This window comes from Ambystoma mexicanum, chromosome 3q (genome assembly GCF_040938575.1).
Source record: "Ambystoma mexicanum isolate Mex_15411 chromosome 3q, UKY_AmexF1_1, whole genome shotgun sequence".
Classification (NCBI taxonomy): domain Eukaryota; kingdom Metazoa; phylum Chordata; class Amphibia; order Caudata; family Ambystomatidae; genus Ambystoma; species Ambystoma mexicanum.
Genome location: NC_090926.1, coordinates 225,295,868 through 225,308,991, shown reverse-complemented (window position 1 = coordinate 225,308,991; position 13,124 = coordinate 225,295,868). Strand labels below are relative to the sequence as shown.

The window sequence follows — 13,124 nt, the reverse complement described above, 5'->3', positions numbered from 1 at the left end:
TGGCGCTTTCTGTTTCTATCTTTTTTCCAACTGCTTCTCCATTGACTATCCGTTCCTTCTCACTATGGGCCTAATTCACAGAAGTGTTTTATAATGGCAAAATTCCACTGGAAAACGGGCTGTGAATCAAGTCTGGCAGGAAGAAGTTCAAAAAGGATATCTTGGCCTCCAACCCTGGTCTTCCTCTCACCGACACTTACTCCAATGCTTCCTCCATACAGACCATCAATGTCACCCTCTTTGTTGTTCCTTCGCCGGATCTATGGACTCTTCATATGATCTCTGTGCTCTGTCCTATCTCCTCATCTCACATTAATGGTGGCACTCGCTGGGAAGTTCTCATGGCTTCCTTCGACTCCTCTAAAGTCATCATTAATGTCTCCCTTAATGGCACTGTCATGATCCAAGGCCCTCAGGCCAATCTCCTCCTCTTTAACAGGAGCTTCCCTTGCCTCATCAATTTCCTCACATCTCCTGATGTCCCTTCCTCTACCCCCTCGACTACCTTGCCCTTTCTCTCCTCATCCTCCTCCTACTCCCCTCCTAGGGCTCCTTCACCTACGCAGGGTGTACCTATGATGTGTACCCCTCCCTGGAAGGTCTTTAAGGCTGGCAACCTTCTTCATTTGGCCACCCTCAACTCTCACTCTGCTGTCAAACACTCCTCTGACATCTACCACCTCCTAGAAGAACTAGACCTTGATGTTCTTGGTCTTACTGAGACATGGTTCACGGACAGCTCTGTCACGAGCTTTGACAATCTCCTCCTAGATGGCTATAAGATCCTCTCCGCACTCAGATCCTCCCGGTCCGGTGGGGGGTAGCCCTGATCTTTCCTGAGTGGATTCCTGCCTCTATCATTCCCACTCAGACTTACTGCTCTTTTGAATGCTTCGTCTGTAGGCTCTCTCTCTCTCCTAGCCATTCGCTTCCTGTGGCTACTGCCTACCGGCCTCCTGGTCAAATCACCTAATTTATCTCTCAGTGGGCGGACTTCTCCTCCTCCACCCTCCTGGTCTCTACCACTCAACTTCTCCTCCTTGGTGACCTCAATATCCATCTATATTCTCTTTGCTCTTCCTCTTTAATCTTCTGTGACCCCTGTAATCTCCCGTGATCCCTGTCCATCCTCCCCTCTTGCCCTACTCTGTAGGGCATACACTCGATGTCCTGATCTCTTCTGACCTCCCCCTTTCAATCACTCTGACCACTCCTTTCTCCTGGAGCGATCATTCCCTCCTCTCCTCTCTTCTCTCCCTCTCATCCCCCCAGGCCAAGCCTACCCCAACATTGCTACCTACCTTCTTGGACATCCGGCCCTTTGAAGCGTGTGTCAGTTGAGACTTTCGCTGCCACCTTCTCTCCCCCTCCTCCACCTCTGGCTGACACGCATCCTGACACAGCCCTGTCCCTGCTCTACTCTTCTATTTCTGATACTCTTGATGCTCTTGCCCCCGTCATGAGGATCTGTTTGAAGTCCAAAGCCAAGTGCAATTCCTGGTAGGACTCTGACCTAGCTACACTTAAACATAAGTGTAGGGCTTCTGAGAGGAAATGGAAGACTTCTTGTTCATCCTCCGACGACAAACTGGCCTGTCGCCTGCTCCAAAGGCAATACCGACTCTCTGTCCTCACCAAGAAGCGAGTCCACATTCAAGCCTGTATCTCTGTGGCATCTAACAACTCGGCCAAACTCTTTAAAATCTGCAAGGAGCTGGCCAACCCTGCTGCAGCCTCTACCCCCTACCCCTCCTGTTACCTCCCAGGCTCTTTGCAATGCCCTTGCCTCACACTTTATCTCAAAAACGAAGGCTATCTTGTCGACCCTCTCCTCTCCCTACCCCCTCTCCGTCTGTTCATGCTGTCCCTCCTTCAGCCACTCCCACCCTGAATTGAATTCTTCCTTAGTAATAGGTCAATGAGAGTCTTCTCTTCTACCGCCTCCTCACCAACTTCTGCGGTAACCTGTGGAGTACCACAGGGATCCTGTGTCTCCCCTACTCTCTACAATGTGTTCACCAAACCCCTTTGATATACTGGACCATCTGGGTGTCATCTACACTAATTATGCGGATGATACCCAGATACTCATACCTATCACTGGTGACCACATTGTAGACAGTAAGACACTCAATGACATATACAGCACTATTCAAATCTGGATGGCTAAGCACGGTCTGTGCTTAAACGACGAAAAGACTGATTTACTTCTGCTAGCTTCTTCCACTAAACTAAACAAATTAGGGCCGGTGTTCTCATCATTTAATATTGATGGAAACATCAAAAGTAGCAAAGGACGTAAAAGCACTAGGAATTTACATTGACTCTGCCCTCACCTTTACAAGACAAACTAATTCCTTAGCTTCAATCCACAGCTCTGACTTGCAAACTCATCACAGCCTGCCAACAATACCTGTCACAGACAAACTGCACCTCAATAGCAAGAGCATTAGTCTTATCTAAACTCGACTATTGTAATGCACTGTATCTGGGCACATCTCAGCAGAATATTAACAAAATGCAAATAATGCAAAATAATGCGGTCAGAGCGGCCTGTAACATTCCCAAAAAGCATCACATTACACCTACTAGACAAGCCATAAAGTGGCTCAACATCAAACAAAGGATAGATCTGAAGTCACTATCACTTGCACATAAATGCCTCCACAACCAGGCCCCTACCTACCTAGTGGACACCTTTTCACGACAAAACCCCACGCGTCCCACTAGAACAACCCAAGCACATTGTGTCACTATTCCACGCTTCAAACAACAACGGGCAGGCAGAGTCAGTTTCCCAGTCCTTGCGGCTAAGAAATGGAACAACATACCTATCCACATTAGAGAAGAACCTTCATTCGGACAATTTCGCCTAAAGATAAAATAACTGGTTCTATCTTCAGGAAAACACCCTGTCTAACTAACCTACCTATTTCACCCTCACCCCACCACTCTTCTGACCATCATGTATATATGATGCCCCCCCTCTCTAGAACTATTCCTCCTATACACTGTCCATACTACTCTCACCTGCAATTGACCATTTCCAATGCAGTGATTGCTGATCACATATTTTATTTATGTACATCTATCATCCTAATCGCTAAGACATTGAGGTTACCTGCAATCACTGCCTTTGTAGTATGAACAGCTGTGTATATATGTTAGACCTGTTCCTTGTAACTCGTTTATGTCACTTATATAACCTATCCGTGTGTATAACCTATCTGTGTGTATCTTGTAAGATTAGCGCCCAGTTGCCTCTGGGCTTTGCTCCGCTTTACAAATAAATAAATACTAAATACCCTCTTTCTCGCCCTTTCCTCTTTTCTCCCCTGACGAGGTCGCTAGACAAGTCCGATCTATGAAAGACTTGTCGAAACAGGTTCATCCCTGTTCCTCTAAAACCATCAAGGACCACACTGATACCCTTGCTACGGCCCTTGCCAACTTCTGCAACCTCTCCTTTGCCTCTGGATCTTTCCCCTCCCCTCTGAAGCACTCCCTTGTGAATCCTCTTCACAAGAAACCCACAGCTGATCCTTCTTGTCGGCTATCGCCCAATTTCCATTACTCCTTTTCTGGGCAAACTCCTGGAAAAGCTGGCCATCTCTCAACTTAACCTTCATTCCAATTCTGTTGGCTGTCTCCATGACCATCAGTCTGGCTTCAGAGCAGCCAGAAGCATGGAAACTGCTGTGCTGAACATCCGTGAAGATCTGCTCTCCAACCTCAACTCTATCATTCCCTAGGTCCTCATCCTACTTTTAAAAAAACATTTTTTTTTACATTTTTATTATTTTATAACAACACACCAAACATTACAAATAATTAGGACTTCCATGTTTAAGTTTAACAACATAACATTACAGAATACGCTCTTCTGTCCTACTCCCTCCCGGCCCATCAACTCGAGCCACTGTATCCATGCCATCAGCCTGTTCTTCCTTAGGCGGGTCTATTGTCATTATCTTTTCCGTGTCATCATCACTGTGATCGGTCTGGGAGGGGCCCACCATAGTGGCCACCGGTTGTCTCCATACGATTGGGGGTCCCACCTTCTCCTCCCCTCCCCTGCTGACCCCTTCGAACCAAGCAGCCGTTTCTGCCTCTGCCCACTTCATGAGGTCTGCCCACCACAACTCTATCCTAGGCCTATGGGCTGCCTTCCAACACATTGCAATCCTCCGTTTGGCCAGGAGTAGGCCAGGTCTTTCATCTTACTAATAGGCCTCAGATTTCGTGGTCTAAAAAAGCCCCTAAGCATGCATGCCCAAGCCGACTCCACCTCTAGCGTAATGCCTTTTCTTGCCAAGCGTATCTTCAGTTCTGTCCAAAACCTTCCCACCTCCAGACAAGCCCAGAACATGTGTAACATCCCAGCTTCCTCCTCCCCGCACCTGGGGCATCTCTGAGTCAATTGGCCACCAAACCTGGCAATCTTACTGGGGGTCAAACATGCTCTATGTGTGACATATAGTTGGATCTGTTGGAGCCTCGCATTCCGGACACTTTCTTATGATATCTTTGGGCTCTGTCCCATAGCCCGTCCGACATAGGTTCTCCCACCTCTTCTCCCCAGGCTTGCCTCAGTTGGAGCAATTCCTTCCCCATCTTGGACCCCAATATCTCATATATGCAGGATATCTCAGGCCCACCCTCCGAGATGTCATGTATCTTCTCAAAGTTGGCATCAGGCTGTTCTGCAAGCACCGACGCCGGCCATTTTTCTCGCACTCGTTTAACGATTCTGGAGTAGGTAATGTGTTGCCCTTTATGCACCCCGGTGCCCTCTGTTAGTTTCTGGAATTCCAGTGCCTCCCCCTCCTGCCATATGTCTCTCAGGGTAGCCAGGCCCATCGGTTCCCAGTATTTACGGACCCCTTTTATCAATTGGGGGTCTTCTCTGCCAGCGGCACCTGCATAGAGAACGGAGCCAGGTATCCCACAATCTGCCATGCCCAGTGCCACACCTCCCAGCCAAGTACCAACAGCCTCGCCATCTCTAGTACCTTGGCCTTTGACAACCACACTATCTCTCTAAGGAAGAAGGGAGCAGGCTCCATGCACAACAGCCTGGTTTCAGCCGTTTCTTCTTCAGACAGCCATCTGGCCACATATTGCAGTTGCCCGCCAAGTAATAAAGCTCAAAATTCGGCAGGTTTATTCCCCCCCTGTCACACGAATTCAGTAATTTCCAAAGAGCCACCCTGTTCCTGGAGTTATGCCATATAAAGCCCCTCCACAAGCTGTGGAGACTAGCGAAGAAGCGCCTGGGGATCACATACGGGATATTTACAAAGAAATGTAACAGTCTGGGCAGGACTACCATCTTAATCAGAGCAGCTCTCCCCATCATGGCCAAGGGTAGTCTGGACCAGAAACCCATGCTATTTTTAATGCTTTCAACTGCCTTTTCCGTGTTGTGTTTGTGTTCCTCTCCTGTTGTGTGGTATATGTCAGATAACAGAACGTCTCGGTTCGCCAGGGTATTGGCAATACCGGTAAGCTCCTTAGTAAAGCACGTCTATATCTCCCCAGGGGGAACATGCTAGATTTCTTGGGGTTTACCGCTATGCCGGAGAGGGTAGCATATCGTTCCATCACCTCCATGATGTATTGTATATTCTCCTCTGGGAAGCGCAGGCACAAGAGTATATAATCAGCATATAATGAAATAAGATGCGGACCACTCGCAGTACGGATCCCTATCTCCCCATATTGTTGTCTAAGACAGACTGCCAATGGTTCCAACGCTAGTATGTACAACATGGGCGACCAGGGGCAGCCCTATCTCGTGCCCCTGCTAAGCTGCCATTTGTCTGAGATAATGGAACCCGTTTTAACCCTTGCAAATGCGGAGCTGTATAACATTTTGACCCACCTGAGATACCCCGGCCCATTCCGCATGCTCTCAAAGTCGCTAACAGCCAGGGGCATCTTACTGAGTCAAAGGCCTTGACCGCATCAAGCGAGATGATCGCCAGCTCACCCGGGTCCTCCTCTGTCTGATCAATAATATGGTGCAGTCTTCTATAGTTATCATCTATATTCCTGCCTGGGACGTAGCCTGTTTGGTCTGGGTGTATCAGTTTGGCGATGACTCGCTTAAGTTTGTTTGCTAGCACTGCCGTAAGGATTTTGCTGTCCTGGTTAAGGATCGATAGGGGTCGATATGACCCGCAGTCTGTGGTAGGCTTACCCGGCTTTAGAAGCGGAATGATCACCGCCTCCCGTAGGGACTCTGGCAACCTGCCATGCTCAAACGCCTCATTAAGCATAGCCAGCAAAGGGGGAAGCAGCTCTTGTAGAATTTGCGTGGGAACCCGTCTGACCCCAGAGCTTTACAAGTAGGCAGGTGCTGAATCACCATCTCAAGTTTTTCTAATGTGATTGGGGCATCCAGGTCTGGCCGTTCTAAATCGTCTAAGGTGGGCAAGCCTATATCTTCTAGCGTTTCCTGGATTTCTTGGTCCCTCTCTTCGCCTGGGTCCTCATAGAGACGCTTATAATATCTAAGGAACTCTTCATTCACCCCCTCTTGGGTATCCAGGATCAGGCCTCCCTCCCTTCTAATTTCCCCGATCACCGGCCGTGCCACTTCTCTCTTATATAGCCAAGCCAGCAATCTGCCCGGCTTGCCTCGCCCCGCATGCTGTCTCTCCACATATTTCTTATAGCTTAATTTACATAACCTGTCCCAGTGTTCACTACTAGCCTGTTGTAGCAGTCTCATCCTGACCCCATCTTCCCGAGAGGGGCCTCCCCTACGCATAATGTCTTCCAACTCCTTCTCCGTTTTCTGTAGCTCTCGTTCAATGCTCCCCTGTAGCACTCTGGATTTGATATAGCCAACCCCCACACTACCACCTTAAACGCCTCCCACAGAGTTCCCATAGTTCGAACACTGCCGGTGTTAATCTCAAAGTACTCCGTGATCACCTCCCTCAGATCCTCCCAGAATCCCGAGTCCTGCAGAGCCTCAGCTCTGAGTTTCCACGTCGGAATCTGTGCTTTAGGGGCTTGGTGTCGCCACTCCAGGACCAGGGGGGAGTGGTCCGAGAGCACTCTGGCCTTATATTCCGTGCCTCTCATCTTGCCTACCAGCTCGACAGCGGCAAACACGTGTGCAGGACATGTGGTGCTGCATAGTGTGAGTATTGCCTGTCTGCTCGGTGCAACTGCCTCCAGACATCTACGAGGTCAAAATCTCTCAGGAGGGCCTGTAGCACCTTTGCAGCCGGGGTGGGTTTGTCTAGTTTACCATCTGATCTGTCCATTTTAGGATTCAGTACACAATTAAAGTCTCCGCCCCATAGGATCATGCCACTTAATAGGGGGCTAATTTTGCCATACAGGGACCAAAAGTAGGCCGCTGTATCCTGGTTAGGGGCGTATAAGTTTATAATACTCACTTCCCGGTTTTCCAACATCCCCCGCACTACTATCATTCTGCCTTCTGGGTCTCCCGTAGACTGAAGCAATTGAAATGGTACATGAGGTGCTACCCATGTGATAACTCCTCTTGCGTAGGCCGAGTATGTGGCCCCCGCAATGCTCCCCTTCCTCTTTCTCTTGACCACCTCTAATTTTTCCTCGGTAAGGTGGGTTTCCTGCAGTAATGATCCTCATCCTTCTCAGGTCATCATTACTTTATTACGCTTCAAGTAACTATTGAGGCCCCTGACATTCCAGGTAACCACTCTAAGGCAACCCGACGCCATAGGTACAATATACTGCCTTCCCTCTCCACCTCCCATCCTGCCCGATAAGATTCTCAGTTTGACTCGTTAACCACCCTCTCCCAACAAACTCCCCCTCCTCCCCTTCCCCAACAACAAACCCCAACACACCGCCCTTTCCCTCCCTTCACCCCTCCCAACCCCAACAAGTGCCCAGCTCCATCCCTGGATCTCAGGCGACCGCGCATTTGGTCCTGCCTCGGAGTGCTGAGGGCAGGAACCCGTCAGGGTTTCACCAGACTACCGGTGACCTAACTAAGCTTCTCCATATGGGGGTATGAGGACTAGCTCTGCAAGGGTCTCGTGCTCGTATCAAAAGTCTCGGTGCTCACAGATCATACCCACTTATATCCCTGACCATGCACGGCCATAAGCTACATCTTATTCAATAATCAAGTCCCATTGTCTTAGGCTGCGACATCCCTTGGTACCACAGACACAGATTACTTATCTCCTCCTTCTCCTTCTCCCGTCTGGATGCCCGACTCCTGAGGGCAGCTCTGCGTGTCGAGCCACCCCATAGCTTCTTCTGGGGATTCGAAAAACAAGGTTCTGTTTTTGTGGAACACCTTCAGCTTCGCCGGGTAGAGCAGCATATACTTGTGGCCTGCTTCACGCAATCTTCTTTTCACAGTCCCAAAGTTCATACGACTGCATTGTACCAACAGGGTGTAATCTGGGTATGCGGTTATGTTTGCTGTCCCCCTTTGTATTGTTCCACCCTTCCGGAAGTGTTCAAGGATTCTTTCCCGATCTCGATAGTTCAGGATCTTGGCAATCACCGGCCTAGGGGGGGTTCCTGGCGGCAGCCTCCTCATTATGGCCCTGTGCGCTCCTTCCACCGCAAACCCCTGGGACAGCACCCCTCCGGTTATCTCCTGCAGCAGCATAGATTCGATGAACTCCGTAGGATTGGGTCCCTCAGCTCCCTCCAGCAAAACAACAATGCGGATGTTATTCCTCCGGGCACGTCCCTCCGCCTCTTCCGCCCTGCTTTCTAGGTTACCCACTCGTTGCACTAGGGCGAGAAGTTCCGATTTGTGTGTTGCACAGTCCGCTGTGTTTGGGCCCACCTCTTTTTCTAAGTTCTCTTTGCGTTCTGCCAGCGACCTGACATCTTGCCGGAGAAGATTCACTTCCTCTTGCACTGCCCCAACTTTGAGCTCTAGTGCTGCTTTCAATTCGGTCATAGCCAGTCCCAGTTTGGTCTCCCAAGCCACTTTCAGGTCAGCGATCGCAGCAAGGATCTCCTGGTTTGTGCCCATGGCGGCTGCGCTTAAGACGGGGGTTTTGTCTTTACTCTTGGCTCCTTCCGGACCCGGTGGTGTTCTGGCGTATTCATCCAGCGTAGGTTGCTTGCCCTTAGTTCTTAGAGGTTTGCTGGATATGGCATTGTGCCAGAAACGTGGAGGCGAGCCCCACCACCTATGGCTACCAGCCTCAGCGGGGTTAAACTGCTATTAGCGCCTGGGCCCAGACAGGCCACACAAGGGGTGTCTTGAAGCTACTTATTTCCTACAGGAGTGGGTTGTGTCCTCCCACATAATAATATGCGTTTATTTACCCCTCTCGGACCCTAAGCTCCAGCCCCAGTTGGTCCGGGCCTTCGGGCTTCTCTCCAGAGCCTGCGGAGCCCACTCGGCGCTCTACCAGTCCAGCATGCATCCTCCCAGGACCCCAAGGGTGCCGCAGCTTCTTGTCCAGTGGTGGTCACGTTTCGCAGACCAACCGTGTTGTCAGTGCCAGCGGGCACGGCAGCCAGTCCTTGAAGCGGGCTTTGTCGTCCCATAAGGTAATACGGGCTATTCTGGGCCCTCAAACCAGGAGCCCCGTCCCAGCAGCTTTACTTGCATCCACAACAATCTGTTTCTTCTGAGCGCATCACTGTTAGCTCCATGTCCAGCACACGACCAGCACTGCTATAAGCATGCCTGCAGGGCTAGGTTTGCCTTTGTGTGTTGCAGCAGTTCCTTCTTTTAGGTGCGGATCTCGTGCGCATGTGCTCACCTCTGCCTTCAAGCATTCATCCGTCCTGGTATCCCACTTCTATTGGCATCCGCGTGCAAGGCAGCAAGTGTCCGGGCCATCGCACCTCGCTAAATCGGCCTTGCTACAGTTGCAGCTGCATGTCTGATTCCCTGCCGATCGCGCACCTGCCAATGCGCGCTCTTGCCGGAGCCCGTGGATGGAGAAATGTAACCATCCAAACGGGCCCGGCTTCCTCTGATTCCATCGGTAGTGCACTGCGGCAGGTGGTCTACGCTCCAATCCTGCCGGCACCCGCCAGCACCGTGGGTCATCCGATGCAGTTACAGTGTGTCCAGGCCTGCTGCGGGCCCGAACTGGTCCTCCAGTTCTCCTCGCATGTCCCGCTCCTTACACCCGCTTTGGCCCGGCTTCTTTAGTTGTGCGGCACCCGTGCGCTCGCTGGGTCCTCCAGACTATAAATATAGCAGCGCCGCTCAGTCCAGCTACACGCGCGCCTTCTGATGTGCGCCCGTGCCAGAGCCCGCGAACGGAGACAAAGTAACACTCCGAGCGGGCCCGGCCTCTTCCATATTTTCACAGGGCACCACCTGCAGCTAGCGGTCTTCGCTCGGCTCCCGCCAGCACACGCCGGCGCTATGGATCTCCAATGCTATTACTGCCTCCACATACAGTTCTCTCGCTGGCCCAAAGTCCTTTGTTCTGTGGCACATAAAGCAGCGGCCATTTTCTTTTCGCGTGTGCCGCGGGCGCTCGCACCCTATTCGGGGCTACAGCGGTCTCCTCCGAGCCGGCAGTCCATGTCCGATTGCAGCAATGTGTGCTCCGCAGCTTTCCCTGCTCAGCCCTCTGCTCTGCGGGCCTGATGGTCAATATTTCAGCACGAATTCACAGGATTATAGTCTGATCACCACAAGCTCCAGCAGGACCACGGCCCCTTAGCCACACCCCCTGTCTTCATCCTACTTGATCTCTCTTCTGCCTTCAAAACGGTCAACCATACCATCCAGCTCAACCGTCTCTGTGATAACCTGGGTATCACTGATCAGGCTCTGTCCTGGCTGACCTCTTTCCTCTCTAATCGACCCTCACAGGTCCAACTTGGGTCCTTCCCATCATCTATCTCCCTCTCTACCTGGGGTGTTCCCCAGGGGTCTAATCTCTCGCTCTGGCTTTTCAACCAATACCTGGCAACTTTTGCTCACTGCATTGCCATTTTCTGCTCCAATTTCCAGTGCTATGCGGATGACAACTCATTTCCAGGCTGTCCTCGGCCACCTCCTCTCCTTCTCTCATCTCCGATTGCCTTACTGCCATTCAAGATTGGTGTGCCGCCAACAATCTTTGTCTGAATGCCAGCAAGACTGAAATCCAGGGTCGGACTGGGACAAGAACTAGGCCTGGACACCCAAAGAAAAGTGGCCCACCCCTCACGACCCTTGACCTCTAATGACATCACCGGAAGTGATGTCATTTGACCACACCCCAAAGTGACATGGCGGGAAGCGATGAAACACGACCTTTCACCCCTTGACAAAACAAGAAGTGGCATCAAAGACCATTGTACCCAAGTACACTAAATTACTGTGAATCCAAGCAGATGTCCAAGGCCAAATGATATGTTATTGTATAGCACTTATGCTTAAGCTCTTTTTTTTTTTTTTTTTTTTAATTGTAACAATTAGTTTACAAATAAACTTCAATTACAATAGACAATGAACAAACAATCTTGCTTTCACATACATAAACATGGATCCGGAGAAGGGCAAGAGAAACAAGAGAAACAAAAGAACAAGGACAACACAAGGAAATTACAGTCTTTCAGTGATAATCATTTGATGCAGAAAGAAGAGGGAATCTTTCTGATTAACACTGGTCCTCATTCAAAATATGTTCCACTAAATCGCAAACTGCACATGTCAGTGGCACATTTGATCCAGATAGTATGTAGTACCACCATTTGTCCATGTCCTCGTCAATTGGAGCAAAAGCACCCAAGTAGCGGGTTCGATGTTCCTTAATTTTTGGGCATTCAATAACTAGGTGTTTTACAGATTCAACTGTGGTTTCACAAAACCTACAAAGATTATTCACAATTTTGGATGCATGTCGTCTCCATAGAATTTCCTTTGTTGTGTGTGCATTTAGCCGTAGTCTCAAAAATTGATTGCGGTGTTTCCTTGAAGGGAATTTTTGTAGATATCTTGGTAGGTGGTCCAGGCAATTTGTTAGAGATCGTTCTAAGTTCTCTATCCAATTCCATTTCCTTAGTTTTTGTTTCGCAATTTGGGGAGTGTCTATCAAGGTTTCCCACGTTACATCAGCAGTAACCAAAATCTGTTTTAGGCCATTAGTCCAATTTTGTGTAATGCTACAGTGGTGTTGATGGATCATATTTGCAAAAATTTTGTAAGACGGAGCCTGGTCCTTTAGTGACATCTTTCGGAGCATGGCTAGAGATTTCCAGACAACTATGTTATGCATTGATTCAAGTCCGAGTTCGTGTCTGATAGGAATCATAGAGACACTTTTTGGTAGTTTGAGAATGCGTCTCCAGAAGAGACCTTCAAGAGTTGGCCATATCTGATAATCTAAGTTCCATCCAGCCTCCGCTCCAAATGTGATTGAGGGAATGACCTTTTGTGTGTAGAAGGTTAGTACAGGTTTGAGGGTAAATTTCCCATATTCAGCATGTAACTTCGATCCTTGTAATGCAAATGTCAACATACGTTGTTTCAGGTCGCAGATCCACCCATGCTCTCTTATTGAGATGTTATAGACGATGCCTAGGTATCTGATAGATGATACAGGTTGGATCTGAAGTACATCAAGGTTCCAACTAAAGTTCTTTGTTAATCTTTTGGATGTAGTTCCGATCGACATGACCTTTGTTTTTTCTACATTGATTTGCAGCAAATTGTCTGATAGATAGCTTTCCAATGCATATAACAGTCTCTGGAGTCCAATCGGTGTTGCATCCAATAGGACAATATCATCTGCATAAATTATCCAGCTAATGCTGTGGTTGTCTATCCTCGGGGGAAAACAGCGTGTCTGTGAAAATTCTTCAGATATGTCGGATATGAAGAGTTTGAATAACAGGGCAGCTAAGGGGCATCCCTGTTTGACTCCTTTATTCGTTCTTATTTTATCAGTCAGCTCACCTGCTTCGTTGATTCGCACTCTAACTGAAGTATATTTGTGGAGAGCCATTATCGGCTGCAGTAATTCAGATGGACACGACCAGTTTGTCAGTTTTTTCCACAATTTTGTTCGATCTAAGGAGTCAAAAGCCTGTTTCATATCATTAAAGGCAAGAAAGAGATTCTTGCCTTGTTGTAGGGCATTTAATTTCAGCAGGTTTAGTATAGTTAAGTTCACTTCTTTTCCTACGCC

The 13,124-nt window shown here is 49.2% G+C and overlaps 1 protein-coding gene across 3 annotated transcripts in view; it reads right to left on the bottom strand.

The window, feature by feature from the left end:
* LOC138582356 (probable E3 ubiquitin-protein ligase DTX3) overlaps nt 1–13,124 on the bottom strand; it is a 179,796-nt gene that overhangs the window by 64,108 nt on the left and 102,564 nt on the right. The gene's annotated exons all lie outside the window — the stretch shown is intronic.